The sequence below is a fragment of the Triticum aestivum genome, chromosome 3D, assembly GCF_018294505.1.
Source record: "Triticum aestivum cultivar Chinese Spring chromosome 3D, IWGSC CS RefSeq v2.1, whole genome shotgun sequence".
Taxonomy (NCBI): Eukaryota; Viridiplantae; Streptophyta; class Magnoliopsida; order Poales; family Poaceae; genus Triticum; species Triticum aestivum.
Window position 1 is genome coordinate 197,794,714 of NC_057802.1, and position 5,504 is coordinate 197,800,217.

Below are 5,504 nucleotides of genomic sequence, written 5' to 3' on the forward strand. Positions count from 1 at the left end.
TCAGCAAATTTCAGTATGCGGCGGCGATTGATGGCGTTGAGGATTCCTTCGTCTGCACAATTTTTGCAGAATGCCGATATTGCATCCTCATCACGGCAATCTTTTACTTTGTACTTGACAAGGAGGAATCTGGCCTAGGAGTGGTGGACCTTTTCACAACAACAACAACCCCCTATAACAACCGATAGTTTCCAACGAAATATCAGATGTGTTGCAAGTAGCCCCACGTATCCCACCTCTCCCATGTTTTTTTATTTGAACTCTCGCACGTCTTGAGAAGAGTCTCCGTAGATGATGTTCAAAAAAAAAAGTCACCGTAGATCTCTCATCTTCTCCCGCCCATGACAGCAACTTCCCAACTTTTCTGCCGCGAGAAGCCCTAGAAGAATCTCTTAATCCATAATCGGTGGCGGCGCCTTCCATTCCAAATCTCCGCCTAGGTCTGCATCTCTACTTCCCTATTTTGTTGCGCTGCCCCTTTTCTGATCTATCTAGTGTCAATCATCATTCTCACCAATACTAATCCATCTGGTTGACCCTCGCTGGATTGGAATTTGGATGATGTGTCAACAGTGCAGGGGCAGGGTTGATGGATCCTCGATGGACTGCAAAAGCCTATGAGATCCGCATGAAGGTCATCTGCACCAATCCCTGCCACACCGACATCATCTTCTCGCAAGGCAAGGTACGTATACATCGAAGGATTCAGAAGTACAAACGTGTAGTACCTGCTACTAACTTTGTTCCTGAATCACTTTCGATTTCATAGGATCTTCTAGGACACGAGGCCTGTGGTTAAGTTTCTCGGATTTTGCCGCTGATGAGTACGTGAAGGCGGCCGGGGACAAAGGCAAATGTATAAGATGTAACGAACACAAAAACTGTGAATTTGGGTGGTGCTGCGTGCAGGGTGGTGGTGAGCTTGCCGGAGCACGTAGAGGGGTCTACGGTGGGAAACACAGTGGGGCCAACGTTCGTGTAGCAGTGCTACTCGTGCAGCAGCAGAGCGTTTGAGTGGAAGAACGTGTGCACTATGCTGTCATTCGTCGTCGGCCCCGGGATGCTTCGCGACGGCACCATCAAGTTCAGGGACAGCCATGGGGCATTTTGCTGCTCGTCTTCCTCTGTTTTGTGGTTTGTGTTTTTTGCATTTCTGTTGATTTATGTATATTTTTTAAGGGGAACTTAGTCATATTCCTACACTAGACTGAAGATGCAGAAGTTAGAAGTTACATGGATACTAGAACCAAGGAGGAACAGTTAGATACCTAGGCAAGTACGAGGATATTCTTTCTTACATCGCCCATCTTATTTAGAAATATACTAGAAACTGATTACACAATCTTCAACATTGCAGTCTCTAATTTTTCTCTTTGAAACAACACGGACTACTATTGAAAAAGTTGCTTGCCACTTAGGACCATAATCTTATACTTGAAATACTGAACCATCTCCCTGGAGAAAATTTATTTGCTTGTCATATATATTGGCAGTACGAACTTGCATCAAATTAACAGTATCCGGATTAACTTAGAAGGTTCATATTCAGAAAAACCATTTTAGGCTAGAGACCTTTGTTCGAGTAATGATCTTCTGATGACTGGCAGCCCAGCTACTGCATGATTGTAACAGCAGAACTTAAAATTTACTTCTCTGGTCCACCCAGGGTATTATCTGAGGCGACGGCTTGTCTAGACATATTTTATTTCAGTATATATACATTTGAAATAATGATTCGTGGACTTCTAAGTTACCAATCCATATTATATATGAATATGCAGGTTAATTACAAAATTTACCAATCCGTACTATGAATCTGCAGGTTAATTACAAAATGTATATATACTAAATTGGATTATTAATAGCAATCCTAAATATTTTTATTATCTACCATATGCCTTCATCTTTTTTCCCCACCTTATTTGTACAAGAGAACACTTACGGGAGTACCATACTATACTATAACTGAAACTTATGACAAACTAATAACATAATGCTTGCACATACTGCCCATTCAGTTTCACAAAGCATTTTAAATCTGCTTTTTTTTGGCATATCTTCCTATTACTACCGCTAAATGTAGAAATTATACATCAGTCATGCCTTCTTTTCTATTGTTTTCGAGCATATAATGCCTCTAAAAATGGATAAGAGCCAGTGCATCTTTAATTCCTAAATTTTGGAATATCAATTATTTTCTCCTTAATGTCTTATGTTTGCAACTCAGCATACAACATAGCTATATATTTTAATAGGTTAACGATGTGACATCAAGCTATCTATGAAGTTTTATGTTTGTTTTTCTTTTTGCAATAATCACACAATGCATCTAGTCTTCATAACTGCAACCTAGATCATCTGGAAGGAAAGAAATCACAAGATATTTTGGAATATTGACCCATCATTTGATTCCTGGAAAACTATATTTAAGTGAGATTATTCCCTTCTGCTACATAGAGCCAAGGCTGATCTAGGGCCAGCTATATTCTCTGTTGTAAATTCAGTAAACTAGCTAACCTTTTTTTTGTTTTTATTCTTCGCCTAACTCTTCCTTTGGCTTACCACCTCATTCTTCATTGGTTATATGGTGCTGGGTTTGAGGGTGGCAGCCTCGGTTGGACAACAGATGTAAGGTAAGTAACTTGTGAGCCTTTATGTGTTTGTATGACCTTTCCTACTGACTTTTGATTAAAAAAACCACAAATTACATTGTATCAAGACACTAATTCACTATACAAGGTGGAAAAATGCTGATGGCTTAGAACATGCCGCTCAATAGATGTAGTGGAATTGATTATCGCATGACCTTCTCTGTACGTTGCTCCTCCAAATTTTACTTTTCTATTAATCTGATTTTCTCTAATGTATGTTACTTATCTCATTTCTTTGCTGTTGCAGATTGCGAAGATAAACTAATATGCATGGCTCGGGTGTGGATTGCAAGGTCGAGAATGAAGCTACTACTAGATAGTTCCACATGATGTTTTAGATTTTTTTTGCAAGATCAATGCTTCAAACATTATGTTTTTACAATGGCTGAGATGTTAATTGCAAGGTCGAGAATTAGGCCGCTGCTACTAGATAGTTCACATCTTGTAATCTTTGGATCGCGTTCTTTGTAATGCAACAGTCAAATTAATAAATGAGACTTTTTTGCTTATTATATTGTGGTTCTTATATGTGCTTTATCAGCATTGACATGGTAACTCTAGATGGCAATATATGAAGTACCATTAATTTTCATGCTATGAAGGAATGCTTCTAGGCATTGCAATGACCATTTATGCCCATTTGAAAATCATTTTGTTCAGGGTAGTCATCAACGCATATGAAGCGTTGTTTGGCTCTAACTTTATATGTAGCTACCTGGCAACGCTTATTCACATCGTTTACCAACGCATGTATATATGTTGTAGTAGACCCTTGCAACGCCACCAACGGCAACGCATAATAATCCGTTGGTGTATACCTTAGCAATGATTATATGGACATACGACAACGCATCGATGCGTTGTTGAAGGGGGGTTCTTGTTGTAGTGTTTCCTGAGACTGTTGTTTTATGCTCATGAGAGCCTCTGTGTCCAGGTGGGTGGGTGGAACGAAATCCGAACCCTGACCTGATTTTGGATCCGGAGTTTGAAGATCTACCAGCCCTGGCAGTTCGGGTTCCGGGATATCGACTGATTTTTAGGCTCATCGTCCAACTCCATGTTCGGGGGACGGGGCATGCCTTTCGACCGGAGAATGTCTGGCCCTTCAAGATCGGAGATCCGGACATAGTTCGTCTTCAATATAGTAGAAGAGTTGCTCCGCTCCTTGACTACCGCTATCTGGTGGGTGATCGGCGGAGTTTTAATTTTTCTCTGGTCGGGTTTAAGCGCAACCCGATCGTAGTCTGTAGCGACCCCCAAGGCGGCCATGCGATCCAGGAGTTCGTTCAACGACGATAACTCCGTTGGATCCATCCGGGCAGAGTATTCGGGATCAACACGGAGCCGATTTTCGATGACTTGAGAGGCCATCGTCGGCTTAAGGGCTGATCCGGCGGTCATGACGAAGCCGCCCAGACGGAGGGTTTGGCCTGGGGCCAGGGTTCCTCCGGAGATGATATTATCCTTGAGAACAAGGCGAGCCATCAACCCTCTTGGCGACGGCACAGTGGAACTCTCAATGAAAGCACCAATGTCGGTGTCAAAACCGGCGGATATCGGGTAGGGGGTTCCGAACTGTGCGTCTGGATCGATGGTAACAGGAGACGGGGGACACGATGTTTACCCAGGTTCGGGCCCTCTCTATGGAGGTAATACTCTACTTCCTGCTTGATTGATCTTGATGATTATGAGTATTACAAGAGTTGATCTACCACGAGATCGTAATGGCTAAACCCTAGAAGTCTAGCCTATGTATATATGGTAATGAATGTGTCCCTTTTCCGGACTAACCCCTCCGGTTTATATAGACACCGGGGGAATCTAGGATTTACATGGAGTCAGTTACATAAGAAGGAATCTTCATAGTTGGTCGCCAAGCTTGCCCTCCACGCCAAGTAGAGTCTAATCCGGACACGGTGCAGTCTTCGGCCTTCATGTCTTCACAACCCATCAGTCCGGCCCACGGATAACAGGCCGGACGCCCAAGGACCCCTTCCAGGACTCCCTCACCCGAGCTCGAGATCAAGCTCGAGCTCCGCCACCTCGGGTCGCCGTCGATCTCGGGGGTACAAGCTCTCTCCGCCTCTTCCATCTCTCTATCTGGAACCGCCACACCTCCCTGACCATATCCCCTCTGCTTCCCCTCTCTATTGCAGCCGAAATCGACCGGGGCAAGCACCTCTCAAAGCTCTGCCGCCGGCTTCCTCGGCGCCGGCGAACCCCTGCACCCCAGCGACCAACTCCACCTCCACCCGAACGGCGACTCCGTCCTGAGCACGTGGGTGCCCTCAGATCACCTCGCCGTCGACCACAGCGGCGCCGGTGAGCTCGGCGCCCTCTCTGGCCCGAGGTTGACGACGACGGCCATGGGGCCCGTCCGTCAGCCGCACGTCCTGACGTGTGGGTCCCACACGTCAGGTTTAAAAAAATGCGCACGCGCGCACCGGTTCGCTGCGTCGGCTGGAGGCGTATTTCCCAAATACTCCTTCGACGTGGCAGCCTCGCGCGGGCTGGATTCCCCCTGGGCCTGCTGCACTGTGGCCGAGTAGGCCCAGTTCACAGTGCTACTTCTTCTTTTCTTTTTCTCACAAACTTGCAAAAATTCCACAGGATTAAATAATAATCCAAATAAAATAATTCCAGTTTCTAAATTCTTGTAAAAATCCCACCTATTTAATGATATAACTTTCACTCATGTCCAAACAACCTTTATGTACTGTTCATATTCAAATTCATATTTGAATATATCTAAACCCCTCCGAAAATCCGTTTCTCCCATTCTGCTACTCCAAATCCAAAACTAGGAATTTTCCCCTTCTTAGTTTTCACCCTAGTATTTAACAAAAATGAGTT

General features: G+C 44.3%; 1 long non-coding RNA gene across 2 annotated transcripts; it reads left to right on the forward strand.

Moving 5' to 3' along the window:
- The first annotated feature begins 251 nt into the window (after positions 1-251).
- On the forward strand, positions 252-3,141 carry LOC123078220 (uncharacterized). 2 transcript variants are annotated; one of them, XR_006437189.1, is made up of 4 exons: positions 252-440; positions 574-685; positions 770-2,633; positions 2,899-3,141. It is a non-coding gene; the product is annotated as an uncharacterized lncRNA (long non-coding RNA). The 2 variants fall into 2 exon arrangements; XR_006437188.1 differs by having other exon boundaries at positions 770-3,141.
- Positions 3,142-5,504: the final 2,363 nt, after the last annotated feature.